At 35.1% G+C, this 23611-nt stretch overlaps 1 long non-coding RNA gene across 10 annotated transcripts in view; it reads right to left on the reverse strand.

Moving 5' to 3' along the window:
- LOC118181616 (uncharacterized) overlaps positions 1-23611 on the reverse strand; it is a 976960-nt gene that overhangs the window by 517356 nt on the left and 435993 nt on the right. For 6 of the 10 annotated variants that reach the window (XR_015039871.1, XR_015039870.1, XR_015039868.1 and 3 more), the window contains exon 1: positions 16594-16707. The exons of the other annotated variants lie outside the window; for them this stretch is intronic. This is a non-coding gene — a long non-coding RNA (uncharacterized LOC118181616). Of the gene's footprint in view, positions 1-16593; positions 16708-23611 lie in introns of those variants that run through there. 10 annotated transcript variants of the gene reach the window in all.

Genomic DNA, 23611 nt, shown 5'->3' on the forward strand with positions numbered 1-23611 from the left:
AAATATTTTTGTAATTTAATCCGCTTTGGGACAAAATTTTTCATCATGTTTCTATCTTGGTCGCATGATATTTTAAAAATGGTTAATGGTACATACTTGAAATTGGATGGAATTCTTTATATGGGCACTATTTTCTAACGGAACGAAAAATATAATGATATTTTACAGGGGTTGGACAAAAATATGGAAACACCTTTAAAAAAAACATGTTTCTTTGCTTAATATGGTATAGGAAACCCGTTGGCATCCAAAACAGCTTGCAGTCTTCTCGGAATGGATAAATACGGTTCCTGTATGTTTGCCAAGGGAATATTATACCATTCTTCCTGCAAAACGGTGGCAAGTTCAGATAACGAGAACGCACTTTCCTTTCCAATGTAGACCACAAAGGTTCGATAATATTCAGGTCTGGTGACTGTGGTGGCTAGGGGAGATGGGACAACTCATCCCCGTGCTCAGAAAACCAGTCCTGGACAATGTGAGCTGTGTGAACAGGGGCTTTGTTGTCTTGGAAGACACCATCACCATCGGGAAACAAAGTTTGTACCATGGGATGAACTTGATCGGCCAAAATGTTCACATAAGTCTTGGCAGTCATGTGCCCTGACACAGTTATCATGGGGTTAGCAGAATACCACGATATGTCTGCCCAAACCATAACAGAACCCCCGCCATGTTTCACTCTTGGCAATAAGCAGTCTGTATTATAGGCTTGAGATGGCGTTCTCCAGACGTAAACTCGGCCACAAGTGGGAAACAATGTGAAAGAAGACTCGTCAGACCATATTACTCGCTTCCACTGCTCTATAGTCCAGGCTTTGTGACTTAAACACCACCTTTCCCTGTTACGGGCATTAGCATCACTGATTTGTGGCTTCTCGATTGCAGCACGGCCAGCAATTCCCTGTTTATGAAGCTCCCTTCTAATTGTTTTGGTACTCACAGGGTTCGGTAACACAACATTCATTTCAGCAGTAACTTTTGCAGCTGTGGTCTTCTTATTTTTCGTCACAATTGCTCTTAATTATCGTCTGTCATTATGACTCAGGACACACTTTCGTCCGCGCTGTGATTTAGCAGATGATGTTTTTCCGCTTTTCAAATATGCGGAATAAATCTTCGATAGAGTACCTCTTGAAACACTAAACACCTCGGCTACCTTGCTTACGGAAGCATCTACCATACGTGCTCCAACAATTTGCCCACGTTCGAAGTCTGTTAACTTTGACATAATGCAATGACAACCTCACATAACAGTACTCCGACAACAACTGAACTGTTTAGCACATTTACGAAGTTATATAGGTAGCGTCAGTAGTCAAAAACGCCAGCGCCACCTACATATTTCATTAAAATCAATCTTTCTTTTCAAACATGCATTTCACAAGGTGTTTCCATATTTTTGTCCATCCACTGTAATATTAAAAAAGTTTATGCATGAAAACATTACAAATTTTCTTAATAAAATACATATTATACGAATTAAGCCGTACATTGAGCTACAACTTCAAATAAAATAAAAATTTAACATGAAATTCTTAGAATTTTTGGTTCACAGTTGTTTCCAAATGAAATAAAAGCTACATATTAAATATGGAATTAAATTATGCAACACAATGTTTTACACTGTGCGCGGCGCAAGGTGTAAACATGGTGAACAATTTTGTCCCAAAGAGAATTAAATTATAAAAATATTTGTGGCAACACAAACTTTCTGATTACTATTTCAGAAAGCAGCTATAGTATAAAGTCAGCTGTAAAACGTTGGAAGTAATTTCTTTTAAAATAAATTAGTTATTCCAATTCTTGCAACAGTCACATATTCGAAGATCTTATGGTTTTTAAGGTGTATAAGTCCCCTTAAAACATGAGGAAAATTCAAATTTGTAAAATTTTTTGCTAGTCTTTAGAATATGGTAACAGGTAGTTTGGCGACATTTTGGTAAGGTGATAAAGGTTACTAGCTAGGACCTTAGCAATAATCTGAGAAGTACACAGTTCAAATCGCAGATTATTTTGTCTCAAAGGTATCAGAGATCATGAGACAGGTCATGTGATATTTTCCGGAAATTTCCGATCGTGATTTTAGCTAATAAGCACTTAGAGACAATTTCGCTGCTAAAGTGCAGAATCGTCCACTTATTTGTTTGGCGCTTTTTACAAGAGTAAGAAGAACTGGATTTTTGTCAATTTTCTTTGACTTTTTAAGTGAAAATAGGTCGATGTGTTCATAGATAAAGTCAAGAGTGTGCGCAATGCTATTTTTGTGCAATTCTGGGATGTTTTATTAAGTGAAAATAGGTCGACGTGTACATGGATGATACCGTGTATGTGCAATTCTTAAAAATGCGGCAAGCAGTGGGCGATTCTGCACTTTCTCCCAATTTCGCACCTAATCTTCGTCATGATTAAGCACTTTTGTTCCATAAAAGTTCTAGCATAAGCGTAATTCGGCTAGCAGACTGTTGGAAAAAATGTTGAGCAAAAAAAAAAAAAAAAAAAAGCCTTTACTTTGTGAAAACAAAATGGCGTCCAAAACAAAACTAGCAGATTGCTGTAGCAGGGTTGGTCGCCAAAGTTTCGCCAAAAAATCGCCAAGTTACCATAATGTAAAGATTTACCAAATTTTTCTACCTTACATCTAAAGGCTGGTGCCAGCAAGAAGTTCCCGTTGACTGTATTTTAAATTCTTTCAACAGCCACAACCAAAAGTTATGCTCAATTTCAAACATAGGTATTGATGTAAAGTTGTTCTCATAATAAGCACAAATAAAAGCGTTTTATAAAATATTGTTTAAGATACTTTTTAAGACGTTTTATGAAACATAGTTTATATTGTAAATAAAGACGTTTTATGAAATATTGTTTACTTGCTTGTACCTGTATAGCAACATAAACTGCGTAACTGTGCATCCACCCAATCAAATTGACCTGAGAAAATTACACATCAGAAGTGGCACCGAGACTGGTTGATGACTCTGACTGCCTTACCGAAATTCTCGGGTTCGAGTCCCGGTGAAGCCATGGATGTTTGTAAATTTATGTGTCTGTGCGGCATGGAGGCGCGCAAAATACACGTTGAGCTGAAAGTCCTCTCGAGAGGTTCATGGCAGGGAAAGAGAGTTGCGAGGCACTCGGATCCGTCCCCCGAGGTGCAGTTCTTCAAAACTGGGGTGGTGTTGGTGTGTTGAGTTATGGCAAAGCAGACGAGGGCTATCTGCGTAAGGGAGGGATGCCTTCGTGGAGGACTTTCTAAGAGGAACTGGCTTGTATACACGTTACACATGGGGAAAACCACGAAAACTCCCATGCAGCCAGCCCGTTCGCGGGATTCGAACCTCGGACCGAACTACCAGTGTTCAGCGACTTTACCGCTCGGCCGCTGGTGGGCCGCAAAACTGGGGTGGAACGGAGCATAAAGTCGGACCGTAATTTCTATGGACTCAAGGCTCTGACCAACGACAGACGCAATCTTTTACTCCTTGCCAGAATATTAATTCATTGGCATGTTCTGATTATATCAGGCACGTGAGATTAGTAATAAAACCAATATACATCAGAAGTAGCGACTCTACCAGAAACATCAGAATACTGATGCACCTCCAATTGTCGACTGGCGCACTAAATTTACTGATTGCACCGACGTGAGAAGTCGGTCGCAGTGTCTAGCACAGCAGTCTCAAACTGTTGGGTTGCACGCTGACCCCGGAGAACTTCTATGCGACCAAAGAAGACATTCTAATTATTTGTTCATTGCAAAGAATTCAAAGTTTTAGTATTTCAAGTCTGATTTTATATTATTTTCATTTCCATTTAAAACAAACATGAGTAATGCATGGATCTAATTAATTTTCGATGTGATATAAATTTTACTCAAAGATTTGAAGATATAGCTTTGGTAAACTTTTATTCGTACCTATCCCAAAAAAAAAAAAAAAAAAAAAAAAAAAAGGCTAAATTGCAAATTTGTGCATCAAGGATAACCAATTGGCATTTTTCGGCAGTTAAAATTAACAAGAAAAGAATCCGACTGACCGACAAATATCTGCAATCCGTGATGAAGATAATTCTAATGATTTCTCTGCAAGGGCTAGAAAAGTTTAACAGGATGGAAAAGTTAACGAGTGTTAGACTGTTGTAAGCAATAAAGAAGTTTGCAGTTATTTACAGGCAAACATGTGTATTCTTTCTCTTATTTATTTAAGAAAAAATTATTTACATTGCAATTATTTACAATTACACTGCAATTATTTACAATTTAATTATTATCTACAATTTAATTATTATCTACAATTTAAATTTTCTCAAAAACGTATAACGTTTTGGTTTATTTGATTATTCCAAAGCACTCGAGGATATCTGCCTGTGGGAAGGGTTGCATTCATGGAAGACTTTCTAAAGGACTGACTCATATGCATGTTAAACAATGGCAAAACCACGGAAACGCCAGGCTGCGTGGCAATTCGAAACTCGGACCGAACTAGAAGGCGCTGAAACACGGAACGGCTGCTTTTGTTTGCTGAAAGAGTCCAAGATTTGTAGGCATGGTACTTGAAAGAAGCGATGAGGGAGGGAGAGAAGAAATTACGCTACATCCTTTCTGGCTCGGGCCCACCAGCGGCCGAACGGTAAAGTCGCTAAACACTGGTAGTTCGGTCCGAGGTTCGAATCCCGCGAACGGGCTGGCTGTATGGGTGTTTTCGTGGTTTTCCCCATGTGTAACGTGTATACGAGCCAGTTTCCCTTAGAAAGTCCTCCACGAAGGCATCCCTCCCTTTAGGCAGATAGCCCTAGCGAGCTTTGCCATAATTAAATATATACACACACACACACACCCTTTCTGGCTCGTGCTTTGTGAGTGCATCTAGCGATTCGTTAGAACGAATTAATATTCTTATTTTTATTGATCGTCCACCCTTTTTTTAAATTTGATTACCTAATTTTAAAAATTCCGCGTTAAATTTAAATAACATATGGAATGAAATAATACTTGTTCTTTATACAAAATAGAATTAAAACTAAATTGTTCTTTCACAAGGGAATACAATACTCTTTTCGTATAAAGATAAACCTTTCAAAGGTCCATCAAAATATATCATACTAAAACACATTATTTTGTGTACCAGATTAAAAAAAGTTAAATAATTATGTTTTGTTGTTATCATATTAGCGATAAATATTATAAATATAAAAAAATACAGTTACAATTTAAGGTCTGATTTATATTTTTAATTCATATTAGCGGTCCACCAAATACAAAATTATATAGTATCTAGTGGTCGGTGAAGTTCTAAGGGTAGACGACCGCTGATCTAAATACAACTGTTGTGCTAATCATTCTTTAAATTCAGTCCGTAGTTTTTTTTTTTTGCAGAAATTTGTAACACAGATGTTCAGTATTTTAAATTTTGGCAAAAATTATTTGCTTTTTAACGTAGGATACCGTTGCTCCATAGTGGTCTGATGAGAAAGCAAAAATTAAGAGACTATTTGAGGTGTGTGCGAATACCTATCTCTTAGAAACCACAAATGTTATAAAACAATCTTAATAGTACGTTATTAGATGGATGAAAGAGCACAATAACAAATATAAAAAATTTAAAAATTGGACATCAAAGGTATACGCAAAGTAAAGCGTCAAAAATAGCGAAATTTTTGTGACGTTAAAGTTCCGTGAGCGTTCGTGACCGCATGTGAGTAGCAAAGACATCTGATAGACAGTCTGTGTGCTCTGTAAGAAAATTCCAGTGTATTCGCGTGATGCACGTTGGCTGTGCTGAGATATAAATTAATTATGGAAACACAGAAACTTGCCAATTACATATATATAATACATAATCTCCAAAGCATTATTATAACTGTAATATGAACTGTTTTCTCCAGTGAAGATTGATATTAGAATCTGCCCAATCTGGATTAAAAATTCCCCCCCCCTTTTTTTTTGCAGACATTTTGCAACTAAATGAAAGAAATATATTTAATGATATTTTAAAATAAATCCAGGTCTTTTAGGTACTATTCCGTTTTGAGGACCGTAAAAAATCGCCAAACTATTGTTGATGCCAGTGCTGCTAAAAATAATTGCGGCAACCCTAACGCAAGAAAGGAAGTATAATAGTAAATAACTATCTAAGATTGATGTTTTAATTTAGATGAAAGTTTAATTTCATGTAATACTTTTTTATTATTATAATTTATATCAAAAAGGCTAAACATGACTGAATGGAAGCAAAAGAGTAAATAACTATCTCAGATCATTATTATAATCTGTGTAAAAATTGCTAAACATACTGTGGGTAAAAAACGTATTTGCACAGCTACATTTTTGTTTGCAATTCATAAAAAGAAAGATTGAGAAATAAAAAAATTATATTGCCAAATCAGAATAAGTTTAATCATCCAAAACAAACAGAAAAATTGCAATAATATAAATAACAATGCTTTTTTGTAACAAAATTAAAATATCTCGTATCAAAAAAGTATTTGCACACCTGTATGAATACAAAAGAAATAAAATATATAAGCAAATTTCAAATAACTAATATTTAGTATGCATTCCTTTAGCATCTATTACTGCTTGTAATCTTGCTGGCATTGATTTAATTAAATTTTATGTAACAGTAGGGTCAGTATTGGACCACTCTTCAATAAGGGCTTGTTTAAGGGCAGATTTGCTTGAAATCTTCCTTTTTCTTATTTTTAAATCCAAAGAATTCCACAAATTTTCGAAAGGATTTAAGTCTGGTGATTGTGGTGAAGTGGCAAGTTTTCTGGGTACATTATAAAGCAACCACATACGTGTTATACCGGCAGTGTGCTTGGGATCATTGTCTTGCTGAAAATAGTACGAATTACTGATACCCAATTTTATTGCACTTTGTGGCAAGTTATCTCGCAACACATCAATATAGGTTCGAGCTGTCATATTCCCATCAATAAAACACAAATTACCAACTCCTTTGCTAGCCATGCACCCCCAAATGATAACAGAACCTCCTCCATGTTTAACTGTAGGTAACACATTTTTGGTATGAAAAGCAGTTCAAGGTTTTCTCCAAACTAATTTCCTGCCATCTGATTTAAAGATATTGAACTTACTCTCGTCGGATAATATGACATTTTTCCAGAAATCAATTGGCTTATTGATATATTCCTTAGCGAATTCAAGTCTTTTCAGTCCATTTCGTTCAGTTATGCGAGATTTTTTTCCTTGGAGATCTCCCATAAAAGTGTGCATCGTGCAGGACATTTCGAACACTTTGGGCACAGATTTGAACTCCAGATGTTGAAGCGACATCATTGGCTAAAGTAACTGCACTAACAAATGGATTTTTCGATGATTTTCTTATGATTTTTCGCTTCATTCGCAGTGAAAGTTTCTTTGGGCGTCCAGAGCGCAAGTTATTTGATGTAGATCCTCTTCCTTTATGACGTTTTATAACACACCAAACAGTACAGAAGCAAACATTTACTTTTTTACCTATTTTTCGATAACTTAGGCCATTTTCACGTAGAGAAACAATTTTTTCTCGCAACGAAATTGGCAATTCAGATTTCTTAGGTGCCATTACAATTTGAAATCGACAATCAACTGATAACGTTTCGAGTCTTACGTATGTTATTTACTGCGGGATGACTGTCAAATAATAGCATAAAAATGCAAATTTGCTAATGTCGAGTTGAGTGTACAAATACTTTTTTAACATAAGCTATTTTAGTATTGTTGCAAAAAATGTTTTTTATTAATGTTATTGTAATTTTATGTAATTAATTTAAAATTAATAAGCTATTCTATATTTTAAATGCCAATTTTTGTATTTCTTAATGCATTTTCTTATAAATTGTGAACAAAAATGTATGTGTGCAAATACTTTTTGTACCCACTGTATTTAAAAAAAAAAGATTTTGCAGTAAAATCCTAGCATACACTTCGGCCTTGGCATGATTTTGAAAATTGTCGCCAACACTAAAATGACCCTCTTCATAATGTCGCCAAATCCCGTGTGTACCGAACATGGAGGTTCGAATAGAATACATGGTACCGTATGCTAGGATTAAACAGATTTTGTTTTATACGAGAATACGTATTTTCTTTAGTCCAACATGCACTGCAAATGCCAGTCCCTCGATTATCGAGATTACTGGAAACCAAAAGTTGCTGCAAAATTTGGCTCTATGCCAGCTGGCCGAATGACGCTCATGCGATACATAATTCGTGAAAAAAGTGTTCGCTTCCAATGTCGGCATAAAACTCGCTTTGTTTTGGCACCGCCGTATGAAATTCCTCGACTTTTCCAATTTTGACTAAAATATTTAAAATCGCAGAATTTTTCCTGAATTTATTTGGCCATTTTTCAAATTTCCTGAATTTTTCCGGTTTTCCAGGTAGCGTGGGCAAACCTGTTTCAATTTACTGGAGTTTCAAGTAATCAAAGTCTTAGCATGTATTTAAAGTACAGCAATTATGTAATCAAAGTATACTAAAAGAAGAAGAAATTTATTCAGCGCACACAAATGCGACAAGTAATTAAAAAGAAGGCTTGTATAGGTATGTTTTTAGCACGGCTTTAAAAAGCAGACGTCGCATTCTTTCATCGTTTCATATAAAAATAATAATAAATAATCGCAGGGAGACAAATCTGAAGATTAAGCGGAATAACCAACTATGGAAACTACTTGTTGGGCGGAAACAGCTCCACGAAATGGAAATTGACTGGTGATAAAATATACATATCCAAAACAGTGCATTTGCTACTATAGCTTCGCACTTAATAACGTAAGATAAAAAATTGTCTACTTAACTGTCAGCCATTCAGCTAAGTCAGTTACACAGCCAAATGTTTAAAAGTGTATAACTGTTTAGACATTTTATATTGTAACATAAAACTAAACGCGCCAGTATAAAAATATAACTCCTCTTTAATCTTCACACAGCGCCGGGAATTATCGTTTCGTCTTTAGCTTAGTTCTCAAGTACACCAAGGGAATATAATAACGAGAAATTTAAATGATTGCAAATCAAATAGTAAATTAGAGATTAACAACCTAGCTCTTAATTTATGCGGACTTCGCCACTGGCCAATCCGTGAAAGACTTGAATAATAATAGTTCATCTCGAAGACTAAATACGTTTTAGTTTCATAATGCCATTTCCTGACGGAAGGGATACTTTTGAGGAGGATTTTCCGAGAGAAAGTTGTTTATATTCACATTAAGCATTATGAAAATTAAATGTATTTAGTTTAGTTAGATAGGTCTTTTGTGCTTTGTCACATTGTTAGTTAGATAGCTCTTTTGTGCTTTGTCACATTTAATAATTGAAGATAATACACGATTTTGGAAAAGGAGACAGAAGCATAAATTTTGAAAAATTTAATTTAGTATAAAAGCAGATGAACTTCAATTGCTTAATGAAAGGAAAGGTTGGATTTCTAATATATTTTAGATTTGAATACGATTAGCGTATGTATTAACCAACTATAAATACAAATATAGCACATATAAATACCAACCTTATCAGCACCAATTTTCTAATGGTATTTTTTTAATTATGAAACAAATTATATAACGAGAGGTTTTCTTCAGTTATTATTAATATCTATAACTTTAGTTCATAAAATGCTAAAATTTTGCTTAGTATGCTTTCGATAAAGCAAGTCTTTAAGTTTTAAAATAATGAATCAATTTTTTAATCAATTATATTTTTTAAACATTGTTTCCAATAGAAGTTTTAGAAAATTCAATTTAAATGAAGTTAAAGTAACAAGAGTGGACGACAGAATGGAAAAAGTAAAAATTTACTTTCACAAATATAAAATGCACACATTAAAAATTTTAATAACAGATCTGGTAACTTAAAAAATTGCGAATAAAATCATAAATAAAATTCAAAATGAAAATAAATTCCATGCGCAATTTTCCAAGTTAAAATTTATTTCAAAATTAAAATTTAAAAATAAGAATAGCATTTCATTGAAGATTGTAGAAGAGGTCATAAACCTCATTTGGCGTTATTATTGCTTATAATAAAAATAATTAAATTTAAAAATCTGCTAAAATATAAAACTATGCTAGAACATCTCAACATGTAAATTCAATGCATATTCAAAGTCGCGCTTTCGAGGTAGAAAAAGCGCAATTTGAAACTTCTAGATCAGCCAACTAGAATCGGAAATGCAGAAGGATCTTTCCCCCCCCCTCTCTCGTTTTTGAATTGGTGATACGTTATGTTTCCAGAATGAAAAGAATACAGGAATGAAAAGGAATAAAAATGCATAGAATAACCATATGGGTTTAATCCTAGTATATAGCACTAACAGGATTTGGCGACATTATGAGCAGTAAATGCGGCATTTTGATGTTGAAAAGAATTTTCAAAATCACGCCAAGACCGTACCATATACTGGAATTCTACCAATGTATGTCTTTTATTGTTAAGAATTTTTCATTCATGTTTCGTCTCTAATTTCAATGATTATTTAATTTAATTGCATATTTGTCCGGAATTCTTTTAATAGTGTCAATGCTTAGTTAAAGTTCATTCGTATAAATTTATGTAGGAAAAGAAATTTCTGTCCATAGCTGATGTTAATAATAATGGGAAATAATGTTATGAATCTTACTTCACGGCACCAATGTTATATCTTAAATTCATATAAAAATGTTAAATATGAAACTACTTGCCGTTAAAGGGAGTGATCGTATAGTGAAACGTGTACAGCATTTTATTGCGTTGTGAAAAAAAATGCATCCCGGGACCGCGCCGTGAGAGGATCGAAAACATAAAACATATACAAGATATAAAGGAAAAATTCATATTAAATATATAAAGAAAACATACTGTAAGAGGTTCCAGATTAAATATCAGTTTTATTCAATTACAACACAATAAGAAAAATCTTAACCTCATCTGAGAGTCTGTTCATTTAAATTCATAAAAAAAACTTAAGGTTTGTCTGGTGATTTAAAAGAAAGGGAAGGGAAACAATTTATGGCCTGAGAGTTAAATTTTAGATTCGACGTTGTTTTTACTGCTAAGGACGTTTTGGAAAAACTTGCCTAAAGTTCCAACACACCAAAAAAAATAATACTTATCTTGAGTGGACATCTTGAAGTGGAGGAGAGCTCATATCTTAGCTCTATCCTTACGTCACTTGGCAAATCCGCAAGACAGAGACTCGAACGGCACAACAATAAATTACATCAGCTATACCGTCAAATCTTACGCCTGCTACTGGTTTCCATAGAAGAAAATTATTCCCACTGGAAGCAAGAGAACAGCTTACACCGCACGGCTGTCTGCCTAGACTCTCAGCTCCACCAAGGAAAACGTAGACAATTAAGCTAGGCATTTTAGAGAACGGCTAACGCAGGCTTCCAGTTGTCTAAGGTGACATAATTCCTTCTGTTTTCAAGTCGGAGTTCAGAGGACATCGTCCTGACTTTTGCCGATACAGATAGAGACCCAAGTCTCTGTTAATTTTTTTGTTATTCGCTCAACAGTTTTTTTTTCTTCGCATTTTTGAGAAAACCCGCGGCCGGGGAGCATAATTGCCGCTCCCCGCCGGAAGCACTGCTCGATGCCGACTAAATCTTTTCCTTTCTCCTTCGCAACACCCACAAGTTTTTTCTCAGTCTCCGTCAACAAGTCCGTCAAGCCCGAAAGTCAGCGAATCCAAGCAGTGAGTGCCTAAGCGAGTCAAGAGTAAGTGAGTCTCGCCTCTTAACCAAACGCGGCCGGAAAACATCCCGCTTCGTAATTACATTTTGTCCAGCAAGCCCGAAAATCAGCGAGTCAGTCAGAGAGTGCCTAAGCGAGTCCAGAGTAAGTCTGTCCAACTCGAATTTCCTTCGTCTCCTTCACAAAAACGGGCTCCCACTATGGCTTCACTTATCGCCCCCTTAATTATGGCAAAATCTTCGTTTTCAACTCCAGAATGCGGAAATAAGGGTGATCGCGCATGCGCGCCCTTCTTCACTTAGCCAACAACCGGACCCTCAATCGCCAAAAACCTGAATGACTTACATTGAAAGACAAGTAGCAACCTTTGACCTTTCCGTCACGTACTTTTCTCTCTTAAGGTCAACTAACAATGAAAATTCTTTCTCGAACATTCTAAAGCGCGCGAAATCATGACTTGGCGAAAATTGCCTCCCTTTCCCTGCTTCTTTCACAATGAATAAAAGTTTGTACAAGATTTACAAATAGAGGAAAATAAATAATACTCTTTTAAACTAAATAATATTTCCAGAAGCATCTGTTTTTCCCCAAAATTAAAGCCTTAAATTAAATAATTAAGAATCAAAATAAAATTTAAATTTCCATAAATCATAAAATCATTCACCTAATTTTTTATAACGCTATCAGATAATTTCTCTACATAACATTGATCCGCCATTTCAGAAAATTTCGATTGAGAATTCAACTTATTCACATGTTGAAGCAATTTTGAAATGCATCTTTCCACCCTATTTCAGAGGTAAAGCCATTTTGATTGAGCTGAAATACATGGAAGCAGCGCTTGAAAATACTATCGAAAACGTCATTTGAGAATTTAAACAAGCAAAAATCTGTGGATGGTTACTTGTTACGTCATTTGAGAGACAAATTTCAATTTCTAGTTCAAATCATAAATGATTTAAAACATTTTAGCATGTACTTTTCTTTCCTGTTTTAGAAATGAAGCATTGTCGTAAGCTGAAACGGATTTGAGAACTTAAACATACGCGATAAAAAGAGTGGTTGAAGCCGTTGGCTTGGTTGCCAAGTTACCGTAAACTGAGGAGTCACTAAATACTAAATTAGTTAGATGTCAAATATTGAGCTTGCTTTGAAGCAAAAAATTTATCTGCCTTGTTGCTGGATGCGAAATTTACCCTACTTGCCGGCGTACAAGACGCACCCCTTTTTTATACACATTTTTGAATGATAAATGAAGAGTCACTTGAAACATTTTCTAAATCAGCATCTGAATCCTCATACAGCAAATTGTCCTCTGTACCATTCAGTGCATTACTAATGGCACACTTTTTAAATGATTTAACCACAGTCTCTCGGCACTTTTCCGTTTTGCCAGCGCAAACGATAACGTCGCCAATAATAGTACAACTGATACCAAACGGAATATCTTCGCTGGTAATTTTTTACGCTTCATTTTCAAAACAAGTCACAGCCCTTTCTTATCAGATTGATTGTTTTTTTTTTCAATACTGGCATACAATTACATAGAATTTCTATAAAGGTTTAATCCTTTATAGAAAAGGATTTCTATAAAGGGTTAATTAAAATTTTAGGTTTAATCCTAGCATCCGTTGCACACGGGATTTGGCTGCTTTTGGCGACTTTATGATGAGCAGTAAAAACGGGACATAAACGATGAGTAGTAAACGGTTCATTCAAAAAATATATATAGTTATATATAGTATATATTATGTATTTGGCTCTAGTGTAGAATTGGGTGCCCCTTCGATTAGCGACAATTTTTTGTAAAATTTTGGCGATGAAATCGTATTTCTGGTTACCATGATAGTGTAACTTTGCTTTAGCATCCTGATTTTTTTAAAATAAAAACAGATTGATGTGTACATGGACAAATTTAAACAGTGCGCAATGCCTAGTTTGTGCAATTCTGGGATGTTTTTTTAAGTGAAAACAAATCGATGTGTACATGGACACACAGTTTATGCAATTCTTTGACTTTTTATTTTGGTTTTGTGTAGCGGCCATCTTGAAATTGTGTCTTCCTTACGCCGATCTTGCCGTCAAAAAAGAATCTCCAAAAAACAAGGGGCACCCAATTGTAAACTTTTACCATGTATTTACACACATAGTGTATAGTATATAGACGTTCTTTGGATCATTTTTGGTGTTGGCGATAATTTTCAAAATCGCGCCAAGGCTGCACCGTATACTAGGATTTTACCAAATTTTATACCCTAAGACCCTTCGCGGTAATTAAGTCAATTAGGATGCAATCACACCGCTCACCCAAAGGTGAAAATATAGAAAAGGCAAAATCAAGGGTTAAATTCATTAAATCTAATGAGAATGCACTAGCGAAGTGAAGCACCGCGGTTTTACATAATTTATGAGTAAGCTATTCGTACGAATTGAAATAATTCTTGCATTTAAACTTGTATTCCTTATTAAGATTTAATTTGAAATTAATGTAGATAATTACTGAGAGAATTAGAATTTTGTATCGTTGTTTACGTGAGATGAAATTCTTTGGGATCACGTGATACAAACCAGTGAATCAGGATGTTGAACCATGAAAGCATAGTAAATTCTTAATGTCTTTTTACAAATTTATTGTCTTTATTTTTTGGCTTTTTGCAAAATTTTAAACCATATTAAAATCAAACCATATCAAAATAAAAAATTCTTAGTTTAATTTAATTAATTAAATTAATTCTTAGTTTAATTTTATTTTAGTTAGTAAATTAAAGTTTTATAACATTTGTTAACATTTTTTATGTGTATAGTGTATGCTGTCGCCAACAAAGTCTGCTTGGCGAGATTTACGCCGGCGAAACGGAAAAGTACCTGTCTCTCTTTTCACAGCGTCCCATGAAGCTCTGACCCACAGATAGATGTAAAATTGTCTGTCCCTTCATAGGAGATAACGGTGACCGCTTATTAAGTGCCTCCACAATAAAATGGCCACCACAGCTGGCCTTTGGAGTGGCCAATGTCGTTATAGGCAACTGCCCATCATTGGGGGAGGGAGAAATCCCACAAATTTTAAGCATATATTAAATTTCAGCCTTGTAGGTCTAGCTAAAAAATTTCACAATATTATAGATAATATGACAGAATTGTTCAGAGCGGTGGTTTCTAAAGCTATACTGTTATATTCTTGGCTAATCTTTAGAATATGGTAGTTTGGCGAAATTTTGATAAGGCGATAAAGGTTACTAGCTAGGACTTAAGCAATAATCTGAGAAGTACACAGTTCGAATCACAGATTATTTTGTCTCAGAGAAATGAGACATCATCAGACGTGTCATGTGACATTTTCCGGAAAATTCCGATCGTGATTTTTAGCTAATAAGCGCTTAGAAACAATTTCGCTACTAAAATGCAGAATCGCCCACTTATTTGTTTGGCGCTTTTTACAAGAGTAAGAAGAATTGGATTTTTGTCAATTTTCTTTGACCTTTTTAAGTGAAAATAGGTCGATGTGTACATGGATAAAATCAAGAGTGTCCGCAATGTCATTTTTGTGCAATTCTGGATTTTTTTTTTAAGTGAAAATAGATCGACGTGTACATAGATACCGTGTATGTGCAATTCTTAAAAACGCGACAAGCAGTGGGCAATTCTGCACTTTCTCCCAATTTCGCACCTAATCTTCGTCATGATTAAGCAATTTTGTTCCATAAAAGTTCTTCGTGAAAGCAAAATGGCGTTCCCCCCCAAAAAAAAATTAGCAGATTTCTGTAGCAGGGTTGGTAGCCAAATTTTCGCCAAAGAATCGCCAAGTTATCATAATCCGAAGATTCACCCATTCCTGCTTTTTCACCACGTATCAGGTGAGTATGGCATTTCAAATACATAAAACTCGGATACATTACACTATAAGTGTATTTATAAATTAAAAGTTTATCGCACTTATTACATATGCATTATTTGTATATTTATTAATATATAAATCATTCAAATATAATGTACGCTTTTGGGCTATCTGAAAACAATTCTGAAATGAGGTCAGCAATATTTTTACAATCGAAAGAATTTATTTTCTTTATCATGATATGCTGCAGAAATGGTACTTACCTGTCTTCATCGCATTGTAACATATTGAAGAAATCTGATTGGCTCTTCCTTGGCACACACAGTTCGTAAGCACGTACCGAGAAATGTATCTAACTGATTGGAATAGATTGGAACTCAGAAATTTTAAACATATAATAAATTTCAACTTTGTAGATCTCCCTAACAAACTTCAGATTATTATAATTAATATGACTGAATTGTCCAGAGCGGCGGTTTTCAAAGCTATACTGCTACATTCCTCCCTTTTGACTTCCTTTTTCACCGTGTTAGGTGAGTATGGCATTTTAAATGTGCAAAACTCAAATACATTACTCTATAAATGTATTTATAAATTAAAAGTACTTAGTCATACTTAAGACAGTTTCATTATTTGTATATTTATTAATATATAAATCATTTAAGTATAATTTACGCTTTTGGGCAAATTTAAAACAATACTGAAATGAGTCAGCAGTGGGTTTAATCCTAGTATCCGGTGCACACGAGATTTGGCTACTTTTGGCGACTTTATGATGAGCAGTAAAAACGCGACATATACGATGAGTAGTAAACAGGTCATTCAAAGAATATATATGGTTATACATAGTATATACTATATATATAGTGTATATACATAGTATATACTATATATATAGTGTATACATATTGTATAGTATATATATATATAGACGTTCTTTGAATCATTTTTGGTGTTGGCGATAATTTTCAAAATCGAGCCAAGGCTGCACGGTATATTAGGATTTTACCCAGCAATGTTTTTACAATCCAAAGAATTTATTTTCTTTACCATGATAGGCTTCAGAATTGGTACTTACGTCTCTCTTTCGCCGTGTAAGATATTGAATAAATCCGCTTGATGTTGCCATGACACTCTCAGTTCGCGTACACGTACTGAAAAATGCACCTGACTGATACTGGACTGGTCGGAATCAAAGTTCTTTAATACATTAAGTAGCGTCTTATCCTAGCATGTTTTATGCTGCACGCATGCACAAGCTTCTTTGGCGTTATTGGTTGGCGCCCGTTTTACAGAATTGGCGATGTATCATAAGATTGGCAACTAAAGACATTTTGCTATTCCACCAAACTTTGTCACGTTCCAGAAGCCTGAGTAAGAAGCTTGAAACGTTGAAAAAGTTACGCTGTTTCATAAATTTTTAAAACATATGAATGATCATATAATAGTAGTGTGTAATAATGTATTACTTATGAAATTCTAAAAATTTCTTGATTTCGTGTAGGAATTAAGAGATGCAACAAATATTAAATTGGTGAGATAACAATATTCAGCTTTAATTAAAGTTGGATATTCATCTATCCAGTTGCTGTATATGAATATTATTTGGTTTAATCCTAGTATCCGGTGCACACGGAATTTGGCTACTTTTGGCGACTTTATGATGAGCAGTAAAAACGAGACATATACGATGAGTAGTTAACGGGGTCATTCAAAGAAAATATATAGTTAAACATAGTATATACTCGTACTATGTATATAGTATATATATATATAGACGTTCTTCGGATCATTTTTGGTGTTGGCAATAATTTTCGCGCCAAGGCTGCACCGTATACTAGGATTTTACCTATCATTTTAGTCAAATTATATATAAACGAATTTTGAAAAGCAGGCTCGGTGTACATAAATAGAAGTAAAAATCAATGCAGAATGTGGCAGAATTATGGTTCATGAAAAATTATTAAATTTTAATTACATATCATTACGAAGGCGCGATAAGATAGCTTCACCGCAAAGCAGATTTAGGGTTGCCATAAAATGGAAAGGGACGGCAGGGTTGCCACAGTCAGCGAGAAATCACCCATTTGGCAACAAAAGTGGCGATATGCCATGGACGAATGGAGAAACTTCTGGAACGAATTCTTACGGTTTAGCTCAGAATGTTCTCGAACACAAGCGAAAAACTAAACAAACCTTGCTGGTACGCGGGAAAAGAGTGCGAGTCAGTGTGTCTGGAGTTAGTCCGTGCGGAGTCGATCGAGTTGACAGCCGGGCAGCAAGCGCCGAGTGGGTCGTTGAGCGCACCGAAGAAGTCTCTTAGTGTATCGGGGTTAGTGCATGGTCGAGAGAGTGTGTTGAGCTCCGGGAACGACTGAACCGAAGAGTCGAGAGCTGTGCTCTGCGTGTCGTCGAGTGCATCGCGAGTTGTAGCGTGGAGAGTCTCGAGAGTACGTGGAGTTCGGAGAACGACCGAGCAGAGTCGGGAGCTGTACTCTGGTGCTTTGCAGTGAAGCTACCTTCACCGTTATAGCCTGATTACCTGAAGGCTGTGTCGTTGATTGTTTCAGAGAGTTTTTAGTAGATCTTCGAAGACTGAAAATACGTGTTTTGGAGCTGTCCTAATAATACCGGCAAATAAAGTGTGTTTCGATATTCTATCAAGTGATATCGTCGTTAATCACTCCAAATCCACGACTCCGTACGTACGAACGTAAAGGATAAAAAAAACGCAATAATATAACTTATAAATTTATATCAGTATATTAAGAAAATGCCATCATTTTTAATAATATTACAGTGGACAATTTTGTATTTTTACAGAAACTGTAACTTAATTGCCTAAATTTCTATTGATTACTGAAACTATTAATCTGGTACTTTGCCATTATTCATGTAACTGTGTATGTGAACTTCCATCATGTAATTGCCAAACATTTGTATGTACATGCATAAAGAGTTTGTCTCTAGATGGTGCTATAATTGAGCTCGGCCATGAGTTTGATTTCTCTTTCACAGGTGCAGAAAGATACCTTAATTTTTATTCAAACAATTTCTCCTTTGGATTGGTGTGGGGGGAATTCACTACTGGCGAGAACTGGATTAAATGAAATTTATTTCACGTTTGTTGTTTATTAATATTTAATGATTTAAAATAATGTTTTAATACATGAGTAACATTTTTATTACACATTGAGTATGTCACTTCTTACCTTAGTCGAGATTACAGTAACCATTCCACACAGATGTGTTAATATAAGGATGAAGATTATATATCTTGTTTTTACATCTATTGCTTAATTAGATTAGAAAAATGTATTAGCTTAGCTTGTGTGCAAAAAGAACGAAGCTAGACTTCACATGTATGTCATTCAACACAAAAAAAGAAGGATCATAAGCAGAATTCCACAGTGTTAGCAAGTGTGATAGTTCGAAAATCAGCCAGTAACAGGTGACATGAGCAAGATCAATTTGATGTTTCATCCATGGCTGCCCTGTTCAGTCAAAAATTCACCTCCCCTGAACCAGTGGGAAAAGCTAGTAGTGGCTGCCATCTTTTGGATCTTTTCGTTATCTAAGACTTCTCTACAAGTGCATTGTATTAACACGAGACCAACAGAGAGGCATAGCAGGACACAGCGATATCAGTAGCACATAATTCCAATAACAAATAAACGCATCATCACAGAGATAAATGAGATAAACTAGTGAGAGAATACCTAGAGTAGATTTGAATGAGAAGCTGGTAATTGTAATGCACAGTAAGTCAAAGATGTAGGTGTGTCATTAGGGAAGTTAGCCTTATCTTTACATGCTACTGAAGTGTAATGACAACCCAGACTTTTCAGAATCAGTGATTACTAATTGAAAAAATATTCAATTATAATAGTTCTACATACTGCGACAATTTTTGCTCTGCAATTATTGCTTATATTTTTAATGAATACATAACTGTGATAATGCATTAATGCACTGTGGTATTTATCGAAGACTTCATATTAAGAAAAAATATAATCCTCTCTAAAAGACGACTGCATGAAATTGTGGCGGCAGTTATATTAGAGAGGTGAAATTCAGGATTTGTATTTATTTATGTTCTTGGAAATACAGGTCACAGGTCACATTCAAAAATGGTCATCTAGAAGTGGTTGTCACGACAGGGTTTGTTTATTTTGGATATAAAGACTAATAAATACAGTTATGGTTAATATGCTCTGATAAATGTCTGAAAACTGGATAAAGAGAGAAAATTAAAGTGATCACATTATAATAAATAAATAACTTGTTTCATCTGTTGGATGTCATAACAAATTAATTAGTTCACATTTTATTTAAAAAAGAGAAAAAAGTAAAGCAAAACATATTATTGCTTAGTTTTATTATTTTTTATATAATAATCCACTTTTGAATTTTTATATAATATTCCACTTATGAATGACGAGTATAATGTTTCATGCTTTTTTATGATCTGATACCAGTAATTAATAATATGTTTGCTTCAGCCATGAGAACAGGTTAGAACCTGAAAGTCTTTCCCAGCACGGAACCTATGCAATTTGAGCTACTCACTTTAACGCGCTCACTGAACACTGGTAGTTCGGCCTAAGGTTCGAATTCTGGCAAATGAGCTAGTTGCATGGGTGTTTTCATGACTTTCCCTATGAGAAATGTGTATATGAATCAGTTTTCATTCGAAAGGCCTCCACAAAAGCATCATCCCCTTTAAGAAGATTGGTGAGTGGTATATCATAATCAAATAAAGCCAAACTCTTTTATTCGAGAAACCTTACCGGAGACCTCTTCAAAAGTAAAATGATATTCCTTTTAATGCTTTTGAATGTTAGGCAAAAATATACTTCAAAGTGTTAATGAATAAAATGTTAAGAATTAGCCTAGTCTTTCTGGAGATTTCCTATTTTCATCCTGTGGCATTAATTGTGTCGATTCATCCATTGCTATCCTCTAATCCCTCTCATAAGTAACCCATATTGACAGAATCTTTCCCAATTCATCCACTATTACCCTACCCCCTAATGGTCCCTACTAATCAATGGGCCCTACTAACGGAAAGCAAAATCTCTCCCCATTCCCTTTTTGAAAAGTTATTGAGAGTCATTTGTCAAACAGGGAGCATTAGATGATAAATGTTCATTGGCTTAATAAACTAGCCAATATGTTAACTGCTGGCCCACCAGCGGCTGAGCGGTAAAATCGCTGAACACTGGTAGTTCGGTCCGAGGTTCGAATCCCGCGAACGGGCTGGCTGCATGGGTGTTTTCGTGGTTTTCCCCATGTGTAACGTATATACGAGCCAGTTTCCCTTAGAAAGTCCTCCACGAAGGCATCCCTCCCCTTAGGCAGATAGCCCTAGTGTGCTTTGCCGTAATTAAATACACCACACCATGCTAACTGCTGTGGGAAGTAATTTTTTTAACTATGGAAAAACTATGCATAGGTAAGGAATGCAATTCTGTTTTGAACCCTATGTGATTATCATAAACTTGCCTTTTCGTATTTTCATGCACATGTGTTTAAAATTTAATTGTGAACTCATGAAATCTGCATTTATTAAACAAAATATAACCACCCAGTGCTAGTATTTGAAAAAAAGATCATAAATGGTAAAAAGAAATTAAAAAAAAAAAAAAAAAAATAGAAATAAACATTGGATTTGCCGAGAAGCTTACTGCAGTGAAATTTTACTGATGAATTTTGAAGATAACATATCGCAAGGAATAAAATAATATCTACATTCCTGACATAACTAAGTTGAAGATAGAGGAACATATTCGAAAGTTTAAAGAAAGAAGTTCTGTAGCGAACTTACTCCCGTTCAGGAAATTTTTAATGATACTTTATCACTAGTTAGAGATTTGGATTTTGTTGTATCATAAATATATCAGTCACATATCGTGGGATTCCAAACTTTTTCTCTTACAGCTAGGTGTATGGAACCTCGTGAACTGGTAAGTGAATAATTGCTTTAGGTCAAGGAACAGAAACGTAAACTTAAGCTGGGTTAATTACCCTTCATTTCTCAAAATAAGAATTTACAGTTAACTCCTGTCTTAGAGTGTACAGAAAAGCCTTCACTTGAGCTTGAACTCGAGAGTACAAAGAAATCAAACTTAAATAATGCTTAACTAAAAAGATATAGCCGAAGCTATCAAAATTCTAAGGAGTTGGCCCATAAATGTTAACTAACTGGCGAAGTTATCAAAGGCCTAAAATATGGCCGAGCGTAGTAATAGCTTAGAGCAGGGGTAAAATAAGAATTTACAGTTAACTCCTGTCTTAGAGTGTACAGAAAAGCCTTCACTTGAGCTTGAACTCAAGAGTACAAAGAAATCAAACTTAAATAATGCTTAACTAAAAAGATATAGCCGAAGCTATCAAAATTCTAAGGAGTTGGCCCATAAATGTTAACTAACTGGCGAAGTTATCAAGGGTCTAAAATATGGCCGAGCGTAGTAATAGCTTAGAGCAGGGGTGCGGTGCCCAACCTATGGCCACTCGGGAGCACAGTTTGGTCTATAGCGAGCACATTTCCAAAACATCAGCATTTTTGTTAAACATATTTCCAGTCTTACGTGATACATCTGAAATATTAATTTCGGCAAATGGGTGAACTTCATGGAAATCATAGAAACGGAGTTCAAAATTATTTTTCAGTGCATTTAGGTTTTCCGAGTATTTCCCTCTTTCAATTGCCTTGTGGTTATTAATATGGCTTGATAAATTTTGAAAATAGGCGAAATGTTTTTCTTCCATCTGATTTATCGACAAATTTAACTTTATCTGAAAAGCAGTTGCAGTCCTAGTCAATTGAAAAAAGGTTTTTATCTTTTCCCCGAAGATCTTCGTTCAGTTTGTTCAATTTAGCTAGCCGGAGCCAGGCTCTGGTACTTCTCAGTTTTCGAGATAAATTATAATTTCAGCCAGAGCGCATCGGAGCCCTAAATAAAAAGGCTTCGGCACCTTTTATGTAAGTGAACCTATATTTTAATAGATAAATTTTGTTTTAATAGTAAACATGCCTTAAAAAATCAAATCTAACTTCTGAATGCAGGCCTGTCTTTCCCTCGCATTCAAGCCTTGCACAGAAGTTGAGACTTTTAAGGAAAGAAAACCCTCCAATCATATGTCAAAGGCTTATTTTAAAGGAGGTGCAATGAATTCATGAGAGCGACCAAATTTTGTGTTCCTCAAAGTACTTAAAGTCATACCCTGGTCGTGCACGTTCCACGGTAGTGACTTTCTATTGCAGAACTCTCCTGTAGACTTTCTGAAAGATGTAACCAAACGAGGGGGGGGCACTGCTTGACGGCTAGAATTATATCGACAGGGCATTGCGATCAGAAAGTCTTGAATTCTTCCCTCTTCAGTTTCAAAGCTACACGTTTCCGTTAAAATTCCTTTCATTTTCTCATAATGTTTCTAGAATTTTCATTATTCTCCTTTGTGGAGCCTTAATCATTTTGTCTTTTTCCCTTTATGTGCTGGGAAAAAAAAAAGAATGTACCTGCCATTCCTTGGAATAGTACATTATACGTGTAATTAAGGCTTAAACTCAGACGGAGATCAACTGAGCTGCTTCTTAGCTTCTAAGTGGAATTTTGATTCCGGCCGATGCCTCAAATAAAATAATGTCCGATATCTTTTTTCTATTTAACCATTTAAAATTAATTTAATAGTTTATTAGATTTCTCTTTACATTTATCTTTATTTTAATTTTTAAGGTATTTTATTTATTTATTTTTTATTTCGTTCCTCACAGTCTTCTATAGGACTCCGGTACTTGTAATTTTAGAAATAAAGCCCTGATCTCAGGACTTTGGGAACTTAAGGGGTCTCATACACCCTGAATCCCTTCGAATATGTGACTTTTGCAAGAACTGGGATATTTTATTTATTTTAAAAGCAATTATTTCCAACTTTTTACAGCTGACTACACAGTATAGCTGCTTTGGAAACTAGTAATCAGAAAGTTTGTGTTGCCACAAATATTTTTGTAATCTAATCTGCTTTGTGACAAAAGTTTTCGTCGTGTTTCCGCCTTGCGCGCATGATATTTTAAAAATGGCTAATGGTACATA

The sequence above is a fragment of the Stegodyphus dumicola genome, chromosome 2, assembly GCF_044657685.1.
Source record: "Stegodyphus dumicola isolate Sdum_Otavi_A_Nest chromosome 2, ASM4465768v1".
Taxonomy (NCBI): domain Eukaryota; kingdom Metazoa; phylum Arthropoda; class Arachnida; order Araneae; family Eresidae; genus Stegodyphus; species Stegodyphus dumicola.